A 23,089-nucleotide genomic window follows, 5' to 3' on the forward strand; every position below is an offset into this window, starting at 1 on the left:
ATTGTGCATATGACGTAGTTTATTTACCATTCTCTTTACGTCTTGAATTGCCATATTATTTCGATCCTCATCATTCATAAATCTGCGACATACCCGCAAATTTTCAAGATGTTTTTTCCATCTACGGAGCGTCCTCTGTCTGAGAATTCTTAACACAAACAAAAATTCTTACGCAATGTCACTTTAAGATTAATTAGAAAAGAGAACTTAATGTAATAAGGAAACGACTGGCTACAGGATAGCATTTCTGCTTCGTAAGTGCGACTATCACAGTTGATTTCGATCCGATCACATTAGTAATTTGCTTTCCGAGCATAATGTGGCGCTTACATTGTACCTAAAGGAGCCCCGCCCATTTCTTGACGCCTCTATCCTTACGTTCTTCTGAGAGACGCCTGTCCTATAAATAGTTGTGCGCCTCAGTCGAGTGCAGTTCGGGTGCGGCCCCCAGTCAGACGCTGTCAAGCAGGTAAACTAAGCGCCAGCTCGGCGCTATGCCACCCTCATTAACACTAACAACAACTTAATTGATTTTCATTAATACTCTATTGTCTACTAAGTAACAAATGGAGAAATTAACATCATTCTTATTCGTTTGTTTTGGTTACCAATAACCGAATCATTTGTTAGAACGTGTGAAGAATGTATACGAGAGTCAGTACTGTTAGAGATGTTATCATCACTCGACAGCGACAGTGTTTAATATGAATTATCCGACAGAACTCGCCGTCACGCTGACACCACTATGCGTTGTTGAAATGCATAATACAGAGGGGAGAAACGAATGTATATATTGTAGGTTATGTTTAAATTTCTTACGGTAAGTTAATAGAATGCTCCACTGGGCATTAAACTTCCTTAAATTACAAATCAACAACAGACATTCTCAGAGTCCTATTTGTTAGTCAGAAAATATACCTGGAGGTTTGTACACAGTTTTTCAATCCCTAACTTCAGTCTTATGCACGTGCCATGAAACTACTCTGAGTGGGCACCGCGGTCACCGAGTTATTCAGCCGAAACACACCAAGTCAACATTGTGCAGAGTTCAAATTATGAAGTAAAAAGAATTAATTGAATTCCAGAATTTGAACAAAATACATAAAAATTACTTTCTGTAGAGCATTATGTATACTTATAAACATTTCGAGCCACTAGATCTCAATTTTCTCAAATATGGCTCTTGTATCGCAAATGGCTGTTCCGATTTCATATAATCAAAATCCTCCTCTGTTACATTCACGGACCTTTGTCAACTTCGAAGGTGTATTTCAGACTTAATTTCACGCAGCCTGTGAATTAATCTGAAATATAAAATTAACTGTCGTGAATACTTGATTGGGTTCTTCAAATTCAGCTGTATTATCGCCGAGGATATCACTGTATGTTTCGTTCCTTGTGCCTTTCTTCAGCATTGTCCAGGGACATCATAAGTCTTTGCATTTAAAGTGTTGACAATGTGCCGAATCACAATCTCACCGAAATTACAAACAGAAGGGTGAAACGGCTCGTTCAACTCAGTGAGACTAGTATACATTTTAACGAAAGCTTCCTACTTATTAACGACTTATAACCTTACTATTTGTATGCAATGTTAACAAATCCTTCCACCCAGATTGATATTTCCCATGATATAATTTAATATGCAGTCTACTATTATTTTCGAACATATATTTAAAATCGTATTACGAACGTGCTGCTCAGATTTTTCGCTGCATTTCCAGGATCTTTTTAAGAATGAATCACTTTGCTGGATCCCTCTGTGGGCGGGGGTGATAGAATAACACCGACGGGTATCCCCCACCTGTAGTAAGAGGCGACTAAAGGGGGCCCCAGAGAGTCCTGACAGTACTTCCATTTACTTGTGCCAGGCTCCTCACGTTCATCTATCCTATCGGAACTTTCTTGACCAATTCTTGTTCTATTCCCACCCTGACGCTATTAGGTTCCGAAGGCTAGGGGATCTTTCATTTTTACGCCCTTCGTGGCCCTTGTCTTTCTTTGGCCGATACCTTCATTTTTCGAAGTGTCGGATCACTTCTTTTTCTCTGATTAGTGTTATATAGAGGATGGTTGCCTAGCGAAAATAATCACCATCACCACCATCACCACCACCACCACCACCACCACCACCACCACCACCACCACCATCACCACCACCACAATCACCACTCTCAACTTGGGAGCGTGGGTTGGCGTCCACGGGGCCCGTAGACCCTCACTTTCATCTATCCTATACGACCTCCGTTGGTCCACTCTTCTTGTTTTTACGACCCCGATGCTATTAGGTTCCGAGGGCTAGAGAGTCATTCATTTTCATGCCATTTGTGGCCCTTGTCCTTCTTTGGCAGATACCTTCATTGTTTGAAGGGTCGGGTCCCTTCCATTTTTTCTCTGTGGTTAGTGTTGTATAGAGGATGGTTGCCTAGTTGTACTTCATCTAAAAACAATAATCACTACCATCACTATCAGTTTACTGGAGCAAAATTGTGCCCTCTTCGATTCTCCATCGTTTAATGACTTGAAACGTACAACTCTGAAAGAATTAACGATGCATTTCCCAGATTGCTGTTTCTTTTCCCTAAGCTGTGGCACTAGTCCGTGTTTACGAACTTAAAAATTTTATGAACCATGAAAAATGTATTCTGCGGTATGGAGTCTGATCTTATGTATTTCTAGAACCAGGAATAACATTTTCTGCTCATAAATGAGTATAAGAAAATACTAAAGTTCGTGAATTAGCCTATGGGTACCGGTAACAGATGAACGTTACGTGATTGTGATTGCAAGATAACTTGATGACATACTAATATGAGGAATAAACTTTCGCTCCATGAAGAACTAGTTGAAATGGGACGCGCAGCTTTAACTCACACATCGAAGAACATTTTACATCACCTCTGTAGGTGATTTCAGCAGTCAGCATAAATTGCATCATATCAATAGAGCAGAGCCTCCGTGGCTCAGACGGCAGCGCGTCGGCCTCTCACCGCTGGATACCGTGGTTCAAATCCCGGTCACTCCATGTGAGATTTGTGCTGGACCAAGCGGAGGCAGGACAGGTTTTTCTCCGGGTACTCCGGTTTTCCCTGTCATCTTTCATTCCAGCAACACTCTCCATTATCATTTCATAGCATTTATCACTCATTAATAAATCACTTTGGGAGTGGCGACCCCATCGTACTAATAGCCTATATCTGTTTCATTCATCACATCCCTGACCCGGTCAATGACTGGAAAACAGGTTGTAGGTTTTCATTTTCATCAATAGAGCAATCTGTATAGTGGCCGTAAATGTGAACAAAACTGCACCTATCCATAGATCTCGATTTAAAGGACATGAATTATATCAACTGAAGACGTAGCATCAGGATTGAAGCATTCTCGTACATTTGTGAACACTGTATGGATGTTATGCTATGGCGAAAAGACCAATGTCAACATTTGATTGTATACGCGTAGTGACTACTGCTACTACTAAATAGTTTTAATTTCTCCCCTGAAGGAGGAGGCGGGCCACTTAGACGATGATGCCGTTCCTCAGGCCAGGAGATTTCTGGTGGTAATAGAGATACGTGGTGAAGGTGATGGGGTTGGCGGCCGTGGCCTAGACTAGGAAAAGTCCCGACATTCGCCATAGTGCAGGAGAATGGAAAGCCAGGGAAAAACCATTCTCAGTACAGCTGGCGGTGGGAATCAGCCCCAGAAGTGTAGAGTCACTGTAGAACCGTAGCCACCATCCTCTGCTCGGTTGGTCGGTCGATCGGAATGCAGAGATGTCGGACCACGGACCAGGCGAAGCCTACTCTGCTATCGCTGATCTGCTCCCGTAGTGACCAAGGACCAAGGGGGATGTTTTCATTCCCCTCCCCGAAGGGGAGGGGCGGGCCACCTAGAAGGTAACGCCTTCTCTCTGGCCAGGAGATTTGGCGGGGTTCGGGGATTTGGACTGGTTTGAAGTGAGAAAGGGGAAGCGTTGGGTTTTAGTGAATTTGGGGAGTTTGACCTCTTGGCTAAGTGTGCAGTCTCTGCTCTTGTGCTTTTTATTAGGTTAAATACAATGGTGTTACAATGGTGATACTTATTTACAATAGATACAATGGTGTTTTACATTTGGCTTACAATTTGGTGTTATGCTAGGGGATACAATTTTAGTATATGTGGTTTGGGATTAGGTTTGACTGTGGGTAAGGTGGGATGGCCATGGTTGGGAGCAGGTGTGAGGTTAGGAGATGGAGAGTGGTAGTACAGTTGTGAAGAGACAGGATGAGGAAGTGGAGGAGATCCAGTGAGGATGTGGGCGGCTGGTAGGGGCTGGTGTGAGGGAGAGGTGGGAGAGCTTGGTGATATGGTGGGATTTGCGTGGGGGGTGGCCGGGGGCGGGGATGCATAGTGGTTGAAGGTTGGCGGGTGGATGGGGGTGGTGAAAAGGAGGGTTCTACACGATGATATTCGCCATAAATTTGTGCTCCGTTGTTGATGAGTTGTTGTACTTCTCGTTCTGATGGTAGCTGCAGGCGGACCATATAGGTAGGGCCCTGGTTGTTTCGGATCCTTATGGCCTTCTTCACTGGGATGCCTGCAGTGCGGAGTTCCTGGATGATGTTTCTTGTAGGGATGTCAGGGTTGATGCCACGCAGTACACAGCTGTGGATGGACATGGGAGATGGTGGCTGCTCAGTCGGCGTTGCTCGGTCGTTGAGGTACTCTTGTTCGGATGGTGTTGCGTGGTCAGCGGTATAGTCCTGCAGGGTTATTTCGGACATTGTTTGCTGTGGACTGGGGGGTTGGTAGATGGGAGGAGGGGGGAGGGTCGATGTCATGACCGGGAAGGAGTGGCAGGGTGTGCTGGTGGTGGTTATGGTTGTGGCATGGGTGCTGGTAGTGGTTATGATGGTTGTGGTAGTGGTTGTGATAGGGAGGGAAAGTGGCATTGGTTTAGTCTTTATTGGAGGCTCGTGGAGGATGGGAATTAGTTCAGGTTTGGCTTGCAGTTGGTCTATGATGTTCTGTGGCGGAGTTATTACTACGTAGTTGTAGTTCCGAAGGTTGACTCCCTGTAGTATTAGGCGGTGCACTTCTTGGTCGGTCCTGACTTGTAGTAAGAGGTGTTCTGAAGGTCTCTTCGTTCGGCCATCTATTACTCGAAAGGATTTTACCAATTGAGCATATTGTGATTTAAGTGCTTGCTGAATTTCAGTCTCTGGGATAGAGAGATCTACCCAAGGGAGGAGTACGTAAGGCATGGTATTGGGGAGGCGACTGCCAACTAGGCGTCTGCCTATTTGTGCTTTTTTGAGCTCGGCTGGGCTGCGATTATAGATGTGGGCCACCCGGCCGAGAAAAAAAAGATTGGGATGAGTGGTTTGTTCACGCCAGGAAGTACTATCAACGAGGAAAACCAAACGCATACGAGTGAATCGAAGCTATGTGATTTGGATTCGTTACATGAACACAGGTTCTGTTGACGACTGGATGGCAGGTCACCCGTGGGTTACAACTACAGGCGATGCCAGCTATCTACAATATTCGGTTCGGAGGAGCCCTCAGATGAATTTACTTTGCTGAATAATGACTTCATAGAGGCTACATGACGTCATGCGTCTACCTGAATGGTAAGAAACTGGTTGTATGGTGCGTGATTTCACTCGCAACGGCCATGGTGAAGCCGAGCTCTCACACCTGAACATCATACAGCCTTAGATTATCAACATATATCCTATTCCTGACAACCATCGGTAACGTGTGTTTGAGAAAATCCAAGGAGGTTACATGTTACTCCACTGCAAAAGGACGAGTCTGTGTATTAAGTCTTCGGAGGTTGGCATGTATAATGTAAAATGAGAAACCAACACTCCGTTCCCTAACAGACACCGTTTATATTTCTGTAACTGAGCATGCAGGTATGTTCCGCTTACATGTTTCGTCGGAATTTCTGTGGTAAACTCCAAAACTTTATTTTGGTGTGTGTATTATTTAATATATTCCTTGTAACAGACAGGTCAGTTTTGTTAATGCTAAGTTACTTATTAGTTTGAAAATGATCTACTAATCAAATTATAGTTTTAGGGTAAAACATTTAGCTTTGAAAATAATATTGTTTGTAATCGTTCGACCGTCAAACCTTGGTAACATTCAATAACAGATTTGACTCCACTTCTTGAGCAATACCCTTATAAGCTACTCCAGGAGTGCAGTATAGATGACTCGAGCCGTAACTACTAGTTTTAAGTCTTTTGATAGATGTTACTCATACCAAATCCTAGATTTTTAAACACGCAAAAGTTATACCACAGTGTAATATAAATAATTTCATATAGAATATATAAAGAATAAAATTCTTTTTCTACTCCATATTTACACACTTGTTTATCGGACCAACGTTAACCTTTCACTTTTCCGCTGAAACGTGAATTAACGATGTAGGTTGGTGGGTTCATTAGTGCTACGAATCATCAGGTTTTATAGATAAATCGTTCTAATAATAAAGTACAATGTAATTGATTCTCAGCGCCGTAATAATAATAATAATAATAATAATAATAATAATAATAATAATAATAATAATAATAATAATGTTACTCGTTTTGCTTCCCACAAACTATATTTTTACAGTTTTCGGAGACTCCGAGGTGCCTGAATTTTGTACCGCTGAAGTTATTTTACGCGCCAGTAAATCTACCGACACAATGTTGGCGTAATTGAGCACCCTCGAGAACCACCGGACTGAGTCGGGACCGAACCCGTCAACTTCGACTCAGAAGGTCAGCGCTTCTACAGTCCGAACCACTCAGCTCGGCTATAGTTAGTCGATAGGAGTTGCCTAGCCAAGGCGCTAAAGGCGTACTCGGTTCACAGGGAATGAAATGGCCTATGGCTTTTAGTGCCGGGAGTGTCCGAGGACAAGTTCGGCTCGCGAGATGCAGGCGACCTGCGCGTCGTGGTGAGGATGAAATGATGATGAAGACGACACATATACCCAGCCCCCGTGCCAGCGAAATTAACCAATTAAGTTTAAAATTCCAGACCCTGCCGGGAATCGAACCCGGGACCCCTGTCACTAAAGGCCAGCACGCTAACCATTTAGCCATGGAGCCGGACGGTTCACACGGAAGGACGGACGTTCCATTCCCCCTCCAGCAAGTCGAAAAATTTAGAAACAAGATTTCCACTTCTGGAGAGGGATATGGCATCATCAATCAGTCACCATTGATCTGAATTTAGGGCTGCCGCCCAGGCTGCAGATTCCCTATCAACTGTTTACCTGGTGTTATCTTAAATTATTTCAAGGATTTTGGGAACTTATCGAACCTTTCCCTCGACAAATTATTCAGGTCCCTAATTCATCTTCCTATGAATTAATATTTCCCCCAATTTGTCCTCTTGAATTCCAACATTGTCTTCATATTATGGTCTTTCCTACTTTTTTCTTTTTTTGCTAGTTGCTTTACGTCGCACCGACACAGATAGGTCTTATGTCGACGATGGGACAGGGAAGGGCTAGGAGTGGGAAGGAAGCGGCCGTGGCCTTAATTAAGGTACAGCCCCGTGTCAGTAGAATTGCTGGCACATGAAAGAACTCCTGGGTGACTAAATTCCGGCACCTCGACATCTCCGAAAACCATAAAAATGTACGTAGTTGGACGTAAAAGTGGTGGTGGTGATTATTGTTTAAAGAGGAAGTACAACTAGGCAACCATCCTCTATATAACACTAATCAGAGAGAAAAAAGGAAGGGATCCAACTCACAACATTATTATTATTATTATTATTATTATTATTATTATTATTATTATTATTATTATTATTATTATTATTATTATTATTTAAAATCACTGTCACGGTGTCCGCCTCCATGGCTAAATGGTTAGAGTGTTGGCCTTTGGTCACAGGGGTCCCGGGTTCGATTCCCGGCAGGGTCGGGAATGTTAACCATCATAATCCGTCTTGGGATCTCCCGGCACTAAAAGCCATACGCCATTTCATTTTTTTCACTGTCACGGTATGCCTACAATCGTCCGAGAGGACAGGTGAATAGTTTATACTTACATCATACTTTCGGCAGATATAATGTAGGGTATTAAGATTAGGCGTCTGGAATGTGATGTATGTACACGAAGCAAATCATAAGACAGAACGTCATTCTGTTTTAGCTAAACAATGAACGCAATTAACAAAATACACCCTCCGTTTTGACGTTTTTTATTGCAACACATGACTGTACAAAGGAACAAAACCGAGTGTAGTCTTTAGAAGTTGAGCGAAGGTCGAAGAATAGCGGCGGGATGTGAGCAGTACTTTTTTTTTGGCTTTACGTCGCACCGACACAGATAGGTCTTACGGCGACGATGGGATAGGAAAGGCCTAGGAAGTGGAAGGAAGCGGCTGTGGCCTTAATTAAGGTATAGCCCCGGCATTTGCCTGGTGTGAAAATGGGAACTCACGGAAAGCCATCTTCAGGGCTGCCGACAGTGGGATTCGAATCCACTATCTCCCGGATGCAAGCTCACAGCCGCGCGCCCCTAACCGAACTGCGTGTTTCTGTGGTGATTTGTAGTGTAGTGTGTTGTGTGAATATGAAGAGGAGAGTGTTGGGATGGGCACAAACACCCAGTCCCCGAGCCAGGGGAATTAATCAGAAGTGATTAAAATCCCCGAACCGGCCGGCAATCAAACCCGGGACCCACTGATCCGAAGGCTAGTACTCTGACCATTCAGCCAACGAGTTTGACAATAATAATAAGTGATACTACAGCACATGTATGTTTCTGAACGCCCTACACGTGGATCTTTGCAATAAATTCTCTGGCAGTAATATTGTCATTATTTCACAGAATATTATTACACGTTTTCCTACAAGGACGTCCGGGAATAATATTTCATAGCTATCAAAAATCCCTGGTGGCTACTTACAGGCTGCACAATAATAATAATAATAATAATAATAATAATAATAATAATAATAATAATAATAATAGAACGCTGCCGTTATCGACATTAGAAAAGGTCCCCACCACAGTGTGGAAAGTGTCCCCATCCCACGCTCATCTTCGGTCCTACTTGTCTATCTTTCAAGTTGACGGTTTGTTAGTAAGTCATAAATATTTTGCCTATGATGATAATAATTATCGTAACAATCAAATTATTGACGACCGATGACTCAATAAAACCAATCATCAGCAGCAAACATAGTGCAATCCACATCAAAAAATGTTCTGTGAGTGACCCTGAATGCCGTGCAATCCAGTACAATAGATTATACTTCTAAGACATGTCCATAGATAGCGGCACTAGTATGCTTGGACTCGAGTCTGGAGTCGAGTATACCGATTCTAAAAGCACATTACTCGATTCTACTCGATTCCGTCGCTAGCCCATCACTATCTTCAGCGCTGAAAGCAGATTCTGCCTGCACACAAGTGATGGTCGTTTACGCTTACGACGTAGACCTGGAGAGCACTGTCTCGTAGAGTGCATTCGTCCAAGACACACTGGCCCCGGGTGCGATAAGCTACAACTCCCGTTCAGAGGGGCCGGGACCCCCCAAAATGTTTCCTGAAACTAGGGCAAGGATCAGCCCTTGTTTTACATACGGTACGAACAACTTAAAAACTTACGCCGAAATTTTAAATTACCTTGGCGACAAAGAATCTACTAGCAAGGCTCAAAAGGACCATACATAATTCTCCATATTTGTACTGCTTGAATGAAAGGAAAACACTTAGGATTGTGATGCGCGGGGATATTTCCCTGTAGAGGCCTCTGTATTGGGAATGTAACCTTGTGTTGACAAATGTCAAGACACGAGGAAAATGGTAATTAGCAAAGAATTACTCAGTATGGTGCCGGAACGTGACCACCGAGATAACAGGGGCCACGGCCAGAAACAGTTGCAAGCTTACAACATCGTGTCAGCTTTTGCACATCGGTTCCAGGAAACAACGAAGTCCTAGGGATCCTCGGGTTGTACCGTAGTTGAGAGATGTGCTGTGTTTAAGTTGCAGCATGAGGAAGACTGTGACAGGATTTTGAGCTGCACGTTAGTTCCCCAGTTTGTGCAATATAAGTAACTTTTTTTAAAGGGGGACCATTTTGTCACTGAGAACCCAAAACGATGTGCATCCTCGGTAAGTTATGAAAAAGTTTTTATTTATTCTAACAGTAGCAAGACAATCGCGGATGCGTGCCTAAGCTCGATTTTGTCAAATGCCCGGGGACTGATTGGAACCTCAAATGGCACCATCAAAAGTGCGGGTAAATATTGTGTAATTGGCGGGCGTGATAACTCAGTTCCAATGGTTCTATCTTCTCATCAGGACGGTCCAGGCTTCAATCGCAGTAGATGCATGAAACATTTTTTAAATGGGAAGTCACGTTCTATTGATATGGATCCTACTTAAAACACTAGAACCCGTCCCTTACCTTTCCTTATACTCTTGAGCCATAACCGCGTCATTTATGGTGGTGTATTTTGAGTATCCAACCATTCTTCGGGCTTACCTCGTACCATAAATGGTGAGTGGATACAGTGGCGTACCGACAAAATAATTTCAGTAAGTCCATGTCAGTACAGTGGATACAACTTTTCCTTGTAAGGGGTTGTGAAAAGTTTTTTATATATTTTATTTCGAATTTGCTTTACGTCGCACCGTAGGTCTTATGGCGACGATGGAAAGGGAAAGAGATAAGAGTGGGAAGGAAGCGGTCGTAGCCTTAATTAAGGTACAGCCCCAGCATTTTCCTGGTTTGAAAATGGGAAACCACGAAACCATCTTTAGGGCAGCCGACAGTGGGGTTTGGACCCACTATCTCCCGGATGCAAGCACACAGCTGTGCGCCCCTAACCGCACGGCCAACTCGTCCGGTGGATATGAAAAGAAAGCCGGCCCTACTGAGTGCGGTGACGGATCTTCGGTAGATATTGATGATTTTGATTGTTACCATGTACAATCATAGCTTCTGTACTCTTAACATAAACCGGCTGCATTATTGAAACTGTTCGTAAAATTGATAATATCGTTCTTCGTTTGTGAGGAAGTAGAATCTTAATTTAATTTGTCTTCTTAAAGAAAGGAACCACTTTAGTACTACACCCCGTGAAGGTGACTGCCTTCCAGGTCGTAGATATTTCGATTACGGGAGACTCAAGGCCAACTCTACTGCACCCACAAACAAGGCTGCATCTTCCCCATCCCATGTCTTTCTTAACTCTGTCAGTGCCGGGAATCGAATGCAGGATGCCTTAAGTAAAATTCTAAAATAAGGAGACCTGAAAGTAACCAGCCGGCCACGCGGTGTAGGGGTAGCGTGCCTGCCTCTTACCGGAGGCCCCGGGTTCAATTCCCGGCCAGGTCAGAGATTTTTACCTGAATCTGAGGGCTGGTTCGAGGTACACTCAGCCCACGTGTTTATAATTGAGGAGCTATCTGACAGTGAGATGGCGGCCCCGATCTAGAAAGCCAAGAATAACGGCGGAATTGGATTCGTTGTGCTGACCACACGACACCTTGTAATCTGCAGGCTTCCGGGCTGAACAGCAGTCGCTTGGTAGTTGATGGCCCTTCGGGTCTGTTACGCCATGGATTTTGGTTTGAAAAAGTGAACAGAGAAGGAAGCGACACCCCTGCAAGGCTCTTTAGCTTCAAGCTAGTTCTTCAATCCGGCGTCGTGCATTTAGGGCAGTTGGAAATCGTACTCCGTACCAAATGCTCCTCATAAGACCTTTGTAAAAATACTAACTGTATCTATTTATAACAATAATTACAAATGACTCCTTTTCATGTGGCTCAGTTGGTTGAGTCACTGTCGTTCTGAGTCCGAGTTCGCAGGTTCAAATCCCGGCTTGGGTCTGTGGCCCTTAAAACGGCGTTGAAATGGCAACAGCTTCGTGTCGTTGGTTTCTGGCATGTTAATAAAAATTATACATACGAATATTAGCGTCACAAAACTGTAACTTTATACTACTATATTCTGTATCCCAGGCTTGCGAGGGAAAGTAATTAACAACTTGCTTTACGTCGGACCGACACAGATAGGTCTTATGGCGACGGTGGGATAGGAAAGACCGAGGAGTGGGAAGGAAGTGGCCGCGGCCACAGGTACAGTCCCAGCATTTGCTTGGTGTGAAAATGGGGAAACCACGGGAAACCATTTTCAGGGCTGCCGACAGTGGGGTTCGAATTCACTATCTCCCGGATGCAAGATCACAGATGCGTGGCCCTAACCACGAGGGAAATTAATAGGACAAGGTAAACCCTACGTAGCATGTGTTGTGACGTGTATTTTTCTTTACCAACTAACAAAATAGCTATACACATACACGTTACATTCTGTATTTCTTTATTAGTGCCTTCTGTACAGTGGTAAAGTTAGGGCTCCAGGTCCTCTCGTATACTTAACCACATACTAATCAGAATCTTAAATAACATACTGAGATACTTAAAATAGTTATAACTACATAAATTAATAGAATTGAAAGTAAATTTAAATAAATTACTAAATTAACATTAAAAACTCTTAAAATGACTAATTCTCAGGCACGCACATATTCATACTTCAACCATTCAGTCAGCTGTCCTCAGCAGGTAGTCTCGGCGGGTGACCTTAAATCGTGATTTAAAAATCTAGTTTCCTTGACCTGAGCAGGTAGGGAATTCCATAATCTGGCGACAGTCACCACAAATGATCTATTAATTTTATTTGTGCGGTGCAGTGGAATAGAAAGAATGAATCTAGAACGTGTATTTAAGTTGTGAAATGGTGGTAAAATGATGAATCTAGAAGAAATATACATTGGCTGACTTTTAGCTACCACTCTAAACACCATCGTTAAACTGTGTAACTGCCGACGTTTACCAGACATCGGCCATGAGATAGCCTGATAGTATGGGGTGGTATGAACATCGTACCCGCTGTTGTAAATAAATCGCAGGCTGGAATTGAGTGCTCATTGAAGTTTAAGTGTTTCTTCTCTCGTCATGTCAACTAAAACGACGTCACAGTAACCAAGAATAGGGAGAAACAGTGTCTGTATTAGTTTGGCGTGTAGCTCAAATGGAAATATATCCCTCTGCCGTTTCATAGGATGAAGCACTCCAAAAATCTTTTTATGTATTTCTTTCGTGTAATCAGACCAATCAACTGTTTCAGTCGTCATTACGCCGAGATTTTTAACCATTTACTGTAGGAAATAATTTTACCAATCAGTAGGATAGGCGGATTGCGACATTGTTTGAGCAGCTCAGTAGTTTTCGTGATCCGATTATTATTGCCTAAGATTTTGTGCGGTTTAATATAAGAGAGTTTCGTTGTGCATATACACTGACTGACAGAGCAAATGCAACACCAAGAAGGAGTGGTTCGAAAGGGATGAAAGTTGGGGAAAAAACAGAGACGGCACGGACGAATAATTGATGTTTATTTCAAACCGATATGCAGGTTACACAATGCGCACGGCATCGACTCAGTAGGATGTAGGACCACCGCGAGCGGCGATGCACGCAGAAACACGTCGAGGTACAGAGTCAATAAGAGTGCGGATGGTGTCCTGAGGGATGGTTCTCCATTCTCTGTCAACCATTTGCCACAGTTGGTCGTCCGTACGCGGCTGGGGCAGAGTTTGCAAACGGCGTCCAATGAGATCCCACACGTGTTCGATTGGTGAGAGATCCGGAGAGTACGCTGGCCACGGAAGCATCTGTATACCTCGTAGAGCCTGTTGGGAGATGCGAGCAGTGTGTGGGCGGGCATTATCCTTTATCCTGCTGAAACAGAGCATTGGGCACCCCCTGAAGGTACGGGAGTGCCACCGGCCGCAGCACATGCTGCACGTAGCGGTGGGCATTTAACGTGCCTTGAATACGCACTAGAGGTGACGTGGAATCATACGCAATAGCGCCCCAAACCATGATGCCGCGTTGTCTAGCGGTAGGGCGCTCCACAGTTACTGCCGGATTTGACCTTTCTCCACGCCGACGCCACACTCGTCTGCGGTGACTATCACTGACAGAACAGAAGCGTGACTCATCGGAGAACACGACGTTCCGCCATTCCCTCATCCAAGTCGCTCTAGCCCGGCACCACGCCAGGCGTGCACGTCTATGCTGTGGAGTCAATGGTAGTCTTCTGAGCGGACGCCGGGAGTGCAGGCCTCCTTCAACCAATCGACGGGAAATTGTTCTGGTCGATATTGGAACAGCCAGGGTGTCTTGCACATGCTGAAGAATGGCGGTTGACGTGGCGTGCGGGGCTGCCATCGCTTGGCGGCGGATGCGCCGATCCTCGCGTGCTGACGTCACTCGGGCTGCGCCTGGACCCCTCGCACGTGCCACATGTCCCTGCGCCAACCATCTTCGCCACAGGCGCTGCACCGTGGACACATCCCTATGGGTATCGGCTGCGATTTGACGAAGCGACCAACCTGCCCTTCTCAGCCCGATCACCATACCCCTCGTAAAGTCGTCTGTCTGCTGGATATGCCTCCGTTGACGGCGGCCTGGCATTCTTAGCTATACACGTGTCCTGTGGCACACGACAACACGTTCTACAATGACTGTCGGCTGAGAAATCACGGTACGAAGTGGGCCATTCGCCAACGCCGTGTCCCATTTATCGTTCGCTACGTGCGCAACACAGCGGCGCATTTCACATCATGAGCATACCTCAGTGACGTCAGTCTACCCTGCAATTGGCATAAGGTTCTGACCACTCCTTCTTGGTGTTGCATTTGCTCTGTCAGTCAGTGTATATTGAGTCGTCGGAGGGCATTGTTAATATCTTGTCTTGCAGTGTCGATGTATTTGAAGATCGTCAGCATAGAGATGGTGTGTGTTATTTCCTGTCACAAATGATATGTCATTGATATAAATACAGAAAATTCGGGGCCCTGGAATACTGCCTTGTAGGAAAACAGTGAGTTTCATTTTCCATTTAGAGGTCTTGTCGTTTACTGTTGCACGTTGTTGACGGTTACTCAAATAAGAACTAAAAACCTTAAAAGCAGCCAGGTCGAAATTTAGCAGTTTCATTTTCTTTATCATAGTCGGAATCACTATAGTGTCAAAGACGATACTGAAGTCAAGAAGGAAAAGTATAATGAGCAATAGTTTGTCCAGAGTGTTTCTAATGTCTTCAGTAACCTTCAAAAGTGCTGTCGCGGTACTGTGATCCTTCTTAAATCCAGATTGCAAAGGGTCCAAAAGAGCATTTTTATTTAGGTATTCCAGAACTTGCACGTATACTAACCGTTTGAAGGCTTTAGAAGGCGCAGGGAGTATAGACATAGGACGATAGTCAAAGGGTGATTGTGGGTCTAAACTCTTAGGTACTGGTACAATATTGGCTGTTTTCCAGACAGTAGGGAAAGTTCCATTTAGTAAACAGTAGTTCAGTATGTGCGTCAGTAGTATAGGCAGGACAGCACCCATAATGTTATGTATAAAAGTAATAGGAATATCATCTACACCTGTAGCCTTTGATTTAATGGAATACAAAGTCTTTTTAACCTGATTTTCTGTGACACTGTGAAATGTGAATGGTCTATTGGCTGGAGGGGAGGCGGTGAGTCGGTGCAGTTAATTGGGGTAGGTTGAATATTTATTCTACTAAAGTAATCGTTCAGTTCGTTTAGTGGAATGTCAGGAGTTGTCTGTCTCTGTTGATGTTTTCCTATTCCCAGAGCTCTAAGTTTGTCCCATGCGCGATTAGAATTTTAGCTAAATTCCGGAAATATATACATTTTTTAATTTCTGATTAACTGCTTTGTGCGATTTCTTAAGATGCGGTAAGATTCGAAGTCTGTGTCATCTAGGGTTTGTTTATAATGTCGAAATAACGACTCACGGTGGGCCATCATTCTCTTGGCTTCGTCATCTAACCATGGACAAGAAGGGCGAGAAACCTGTATTCGACGCGCGCGCGCGTCGCGTTTGTGTGTGTGTATTTCTATGCCGCATTGTTTGTACAAAATGTCACATTTTTATTGCTTATCACATGACCATTATTATAATAATATTATCGTATTTATTATAAACCAGAATATTGCATCTTTACTCAAACTGTTTATTCTTGCATTCATTTCACTTGTACTCGGAATATATGAAATGCTGCACTTATGTTGGGATGGGAGTAACAGAGATTGGCGGGGGGGTTGTAGACCAAGGAGTCCAGACACCCCAGGAGTTTTAACGAATGTACTTTTATCAAGCATTTTATATATAATGTATATTAATATTAGCTTCCGGAGTCCGGGTTCGATTCCTGGCCGGGTTGGGGATTTTAATTGCGTCTGATTAATTCTTCTGGCTCGGGGACTGGCGTTTGTCCCAACACTCTCCTTTTCATATGCAGACAACATGCTACACTACCAACCACCAAAGAAACACACAACAGTGATTACATCCCTCCATATAGGGTTGGCGTCGGGAAGTACATCTGGCCGTAAAAGAGGGCCAATTTCACATGTGTGGCACAGTTTGCACCCGCGAACCCACAGGTGTGGGAAAAGCGGTAGAAGAATAAGAAGAAGATTAATATTAGCTTCCGGAATCCGCACGAATCATCCACTATTACTTGGATCCAAAGACACTAATTTACTTTCTTAGGTATTCTACACCACCTACACTTTGGAAGTTTGGACACCTATGAGAATAAAATTCTGGATGAATGGGCCCTCCCCAAACTGAAATCCTGGCTACGCTACTGGACGAATACATCCATGCTACAAAAAATCTTAAGAAGAAATAACTCTTTCGCTACAATTCCTCAATGTCCCTCCATCTGACAGTTTGCTACATCCTCGCCTACATACCAGAAAAGTGTGAAGAGTACTGAGAGAAAGGGCATTCAGTGAGTAGTGTAACTTGCAGCAGAAAGGAAGAGGTGTATGTTTATACAATGAATATACTCCTGCCAGCTGCTGGGTTCGAGACCATCAAGGCGTGTCATGTAGTGCATGGAGTGAGGCAATTAAGATGACAGCAAACATTTCAGCAGTTAGATCGGTACAAGGAACGATTCCCTTTGTAGGCGCTGCCTCAAGGAGATTGAAACTCATGCGCATGTTCTGGGATCTTGTCCTCATGGTGAACTTTTAAGGAATACGCGTCGTCATAACATCCGCTCGTTAACTGCGACAACGCTGAAAGACCATGGTTTCCAGGTATTTGAAGAGGTTCATGGCTTAGCGGACCACGGAAGCCACAGAAGGATCGGCATCATTGCTTTCAAGAATAAGAAGAGAGGTAACATCATCGACCCCACTGTTCGCCAGATGTTAACCTCGAGAAGAGGAATATTTACCTACCAACAGTTCCTTACTACAGGGAGAAATACTAGCTAGAGGAAATCGACATAGTGGGTCTGATGATTGGAGCGAGGGGAACAATTCTCGTTTTTGCCGCCAATTTCTGGAAGCAGATGTTTCCGCCAGTTACAACGTTACGGGAGATTGCCATCATAGCCTTAAGGGGTTCACTGATAATTCTAAGAAACTATTGTTACAATTAGGTTACCATCAACATTTCTCAAGTACATGTCTCTCTCTTCTAAAAATAGATGTTTTTTGCTAGTGGCTTTTACGTCGCACCGACACACATAGGTCTTATGGCGACGATGGGACAGGAAAGGCCTAGGAGTTGGAAGGAAGCGGCCGTGGCCTTAATTACGTTACAGCCCCAGCATTAGCCTGGTATGAAAATGGGAAACCACGGAAAACCATCTTCAGGGCTGTCGACAGTGGGATTCGAACCCACTATCTCCCGGATTCAAGCTCACAGCCACGCGCCCCAAACCGCACGGTCAACTTGCCCGGTAAAAATAGATGTAAGTATTTCATAAAATAATAAAAATAATATATATTGATCAAACACCATATTTAGAGTCTACCCATTCAGAAGCAGGTTTCAGTATACGCATCATTTGAAAATAATTGAACAGACTGCGGTTTTATTAGAAGGCCAGAAAAGTTTTTCAGTTTTCTCTCACACTATCGATTATATCTTGACCAAACTTCATATTTAGTGTCTACTCATCCAGCAGTAGGTTTTGATATACATATCACTTGAAAATCATTCGACTGACTGTAGATTTATAGGAAGATCAGAAGAGACTTTTTCAATTTTCTCTTACACTGTAAAATCTGTACTACATGTGAAATTTCCCTTCATTTAAAATCATTTTTGTTATATGCATAATGTAGCTTACTCTTCAAATGATGGAGAAAATGACTATTTTCTACGGGCTTCATGCTCTGAAGCCAGTGACGGACATCCTCGCAGACCTAGTTATTTGAAGTTTACATAACAGGAGAAAATCAGAGGATGCATAATATTTCGCTCAGTTTGAATATTAATCCCACCTAAAACAACTGAACACCGAGGAAACATGAGGTAGAACTTTTCCCTTTGGTATCTGTCAATCTGTCTGTCTGCTTATACGTATATCTGTTTGTATATTCCTAAAAATGGAAAACTGCTGGACTTGTTTGAACCAAAATACGTATTTGGAATCTTCTCACTCAGGATCTTCTCACATGGAGTGGGTATTTACAGGAAGATTATTCTCAAATATTTTCGTTAACATTAGGTCTATCAAAGGACTGTATATAACAAATATTTAAGAATATGTTATTTCCGTTCCTTTATGCCATGTACGTATTTATCGTACGATGGATAAAAACGTAGATGATTACGAAAAATTAAATTTTTAGTCCAAGTACCACGGGACATGTCGTGCATGTCCCTTTAAGGTGGGTAACGGGAAAAACTAAAGAGACATTTTACTCTTTTCGATAGGGCAGATATTAAGGGAGATATCATCAACGTGAGAGCGCCACGCCGGTGGTCAGATAAACAATATGAAATCTGAGAACCATGGAAAATTTCGCACAACTTCGGACCAGGAGCTGTACCATACAATAAATTCGGAAATTGTCCTCACTCTCTCTCTCGACTTTGTTCAGCTTCATATTTCTCGTTAATGCGACGCGCTTTCGTAGGAAAAATATCATTTTAACATGTCGCATTAAACGTGTGATTAGAGCTATGTTACTTCGCATAAATTACTGCAGGAAACATGTAATCCACTGCAAATTCTCGCGCGAAGAACGGGTACAAATGCTAGTACACCATAATAATAAGAAAGCATACTTTTCCAGAGTTTGCATGCATCACATGCCAAGTTGACTGGTCTCTATCATAAGGTATATTGTGAATGAGTAGGAAATAGTTCCTTTCCCGTCGAGCACGTGGGCTGAGAACTTCTGCGGAATTCATTGATTTGTTTCGTCCAGACGTGGAAAAATTCTTGGAAGAGGAGGTACTTATTAATAAAAAAAGGCTAAACTCAGTATTTTAGAGAGGTAATCAAATGTCAAGAAGTTCAGAGATGAAGGACCACAGGCCTATATATGTTTCACTGATGATGAGTGAATGATGAATCCACTCGCGGAATTATAGAGAACACATCAGGTAAGAAGATATTTATAACTGTGTTCGACGACTCTGAAAGTGACTTCTTAGAAAAGGAATATTTAATATTCGGAACTGATAAATAGAATGAAGTTTATCATTATCAAATCAAATTTTCCTCCAAAATCATGGTCAAATCAACAGTGGCAATTCTGAAAGGTAGATTAATTTCATCATTCCATTTAATCATCTGTTTAACGTTGAGGTTTGGTTTTCCCCCACAATTCAGCGAGGGATCTCAACTTTATCGCCTAAGGGCAGTGTCCTGGAGCGTGAGACATTTGGTCGGGGATACAAATGGAGAAAAGGAACAGTACCTCGCCCAGGTGGTCTCACCTGCTATGAAGAACAGGGACCTTGTGCGGAATGGGAAGATTGGAAGGGATAGACAAGGAAGAGGGACTGAAGCGGTCGTGGCCTTAAGGTGGGAACCATACCGGCCTGGAGAAGAAGTGGGAAACCACAGAAAACGACTTCGAGGATGGCTGAGGTGGAAATCGAAACCTCTCTACTCAGTTGACGTCCCGAGACTAAGTGGGCCCCGTTCCAGCCGTCGTACCATTTTTCAAATTTCGTGGCAGAGCCGGGAATCAAACCTGGGCCTCCGGGTGTGGCAGCTAATCACACTAACCACCGCACCACAGAGGCGGACCTGCAAGGTAAATCCACTATAAATCTTCCTCTAAACTGCGTTGTCGTAAGAGACAACGCATTCAAATGGGCAACATACCGTGGTCTCATGATTAGAAACTAAGGGCAGTCCTATATCCTGTCGTCCTACCAAGGACTGTAGCATTTCATTAAAGAAAACAGGCGCCACGAAAATGTATTCAAGATTGATTAGCTTCTCGAATAAGACAAATATGCAGTACCGTTCTTCGGCTTTCTCCATGCGTGAGTGATTTAAATAAAGTTAGGTTAGCATGGACGAAAATTATGGGTATATTTAGGAACAGTTAGGTCATCCTTTTCTGGCGGAAGTTCCACGATTGTCCACTTCAGTGTCTGTACAGGCTACTGGAATGCCCTTTCAGAGTATGTTAACAAAGAAGAATACTTTTACGGAACATCGATAGTATCGATAAGTGATATGATGATGACAACTGTCTGATAACTCCTCTCCAGCATACGGCATCTCTGACGAAAGGAGGTAAACTATTTTCATTTCGAATTGTCCAGCTCCATGGCTAATTGGTTAGCATGGTGATGTTTGTTTCAAAGGGTCCTGAGTTCGATTCCCAGCCGGGTTTCCGATTTTAACTTTCATTAGTTAATTACTCTGGCTCGGGGTCTGAGAACTCGTATCGTCTTCAGCATTAGAATTCGTTTCAGGCAGGGCCCCATTCTCACAAACGCGCAGGTCCCCTATACGGCATCAGCTCGAAAGACCTACACCAGACCTCTCCAGAGGCCACCCGCCATTAATAGGTATTTTCCTTCTCTCCTACCATCGCTCTTCCCGCACGATGGTGTGGTCTTCGGTGCGAACTGTGCCGCATATGTGCATTTGGCTCCATTTTGTGGCCGGATGCCCTTCCTGACATCAACCTAATGTGGAGGAATGTATTCACTATCGTATTTCTGTGGTCACTGGCAGTGTGATGTGTTGTGTGTGTGTATGTATGAAGAGGAGTGTATTAGGAAATACACAAGTATCCAATCCTCAGGTCAGAGTAATTAACCATACGCAGTTAATATCCCTATCCGGCCAGGAATCGAACCCGGGACCTTCCCAACCGAAGGCATCAACGCTGATCATTGAGCCAAGGAGGCGGAAGTCGACTTTACCAGTGGTTATGTTTAATGTTTACGTAATAAAATTATGACAGCTTTTGACTGGTCTTGATGTCCGTGCACAAGATATACTCATTAACGATTATTATTATTATTATTATTATTATTATTATTATTATTATTATTATTATTATTATTATTATTATTATTATTATTATTATTATTTCGTAGGGTAGGATAGACAAGTGAACATTAAATGAGCGCAATTAATTTAAGAATAATAAAATGTGCGCTATCTTAAACACATCGATTGCACATGGGCCCTACTCGAAACAGGTTGTTTATTAGTGAGTTGCAAAACTGAACACGTTTACGTCGAATGCGTAGCATCACTAACTACAGACCATTTCTATTTTAGTGTGTTGCACTATTTAGCACGCTTGTCGTTTGTCATCTCGTGATGTGTGCTCATGAAGGATTAATGAGAGGCGCTCAAAGTACTCTCAACATTAAATGGTCTTTTTTCGAGACTTGGAGTGTGACGTTTGCACTGGTGTTGCGAAAAATGGCGTCTTGTTGTCATGGTAACGTAAGCAATGTTGACATGTTTATGACGCTAAATTGAGTGTTTGTTTCTCAATGTCACTTGGTGATCTTTCCCGGCAAATTCTGCTTGTACTCTTTTGTGTAACATTATTTTTTCATTGTGTGTCCGTATTTATATTGCCAGTCTGCTTCAAGTGTTTTATTTCATTCCACGCGTGCAGTTATTATTTTTTTCTTTTTTGCTATTCATGATTACCGTACTATGAATCTGCTCATAGTTATTAGTTGTAGATCACATTTAGGTTGGTTTAGTTTACGATAGGATATGATAGGATTTATCGTGAATAAGGCTTTCACATTGAGGGAAATAAAGGACCTCAATGTGCCAGCCCTGGTATAGGAAAAATTAGTAGGCCATGCGCAACAAAACACTTACTCAAGCGCAGGAACGAGAGATCATAGAAACTACGGTACATGATCTAATAATAGTGATTCTACGAGCTCCATTTCCAGTGAGAAGGAGAAAGGCAGTGGCGTGGACATGACATTAATCGAACTCTTCCCCAGTGACTAGCATCGGTGGCCAGATGGCCTAATAATTGTTTTCATATAGGGACACTTTTCGGTAATTTCCTTAGCATTGCAATAGTGATTGACGTTGATTTAAGAACTGGTTATTTTGGTTGCGTATTAATTATACTTAGGAACTGCCTGGCCGAGGCGGTAAAGGCGTGCTCGGTTCACCCGGAAGGACGTGGGTTCGAATTCCCGTCAGGAAGTCGTAAAATTTAAGAAACAAGATTTCCACTTCCGGAGGTGCATATGGCCCTGAGGTTCACTCAGCCTACACCAAAAATGAGTACCAGGTTAATTCCTGGGGGCAAAGGCGGCCGGGCGTAGAGCTAACCTATCTACTCCATCACGTGCCGAGGTTAACAATGGTGGAAGCCTTTACCTTCCACTCCTCCAAGGGCCTACATGGCCTGTATGGAGGTGACTAAAAAAAAAGAGAACCGAGCTCGATAGCTGCAGTCGCTTAAGTGCGGCCAGTATCCAGTATTCGGGAGATAGTATGTTCGAACCCCACTCTCGGCGGCCCTGAAAATGGTTTTCCGTGGTTTCCCATTTTCACACCAGGCAAATGCTGGGGCTGTACCTTAATTAAGGCCACGGCCGCTTCGTTCCCACTCCTAGCCCTTCCCTGTCCCATCGTCGCCGTAAGACCTATCTGTGTCGGTGCGACGTAAAACAGCTAGCAAAAAAAAAAAAAAAAAAAGAGACTAAATTAATTATACTTGTGATTCCTTCTTCTTCTTCTCCTTCTTCCTTGCTTTGTCATCGAT

The 23,089-nt window shown here is 43.3% G+C and overlaps 1 protein-coding gene across 3 annotated transcripts in view; it reads left to right on the top strand.

The window, feature by feature from the left end:
• Window positions 1–432: 432 nt before the first annotated feature.
• The window catches only part of LOC137496881 (transient receptor potential channel pyrexia-like), a 297,631-nt gene continuing 274,974 nt past the window's right edge, over window positions 433–23,089 (top strand). For all 3 annotated transcript variants that reach the window (XM_067140820.2, XM_068226188.1, XM_067140821.2), the window contains exon 1: window positions 433–469. The gene's annotated coding sequence lies outside the window, so the exon portion shown is untranslated. The remainder of the gene's footprint in view (window positions 470–23,089) is intronic.

Source organism: Anabrus simplex, chromosome 2 (assembly GCF_040414725.1).
Source record: "Anabrus simplex isolate iqAnaSimp1 chromosome 2, ASM4041472v1, whole genome shotgun sequence".
In the NCBI taxonomy this organism is placed as follows: Eukaryota; Metazoa; Arthropoda; class Insecta; order Orthoptera; family Tettigoniidae; genus Anabrus; species Anabrus simplex.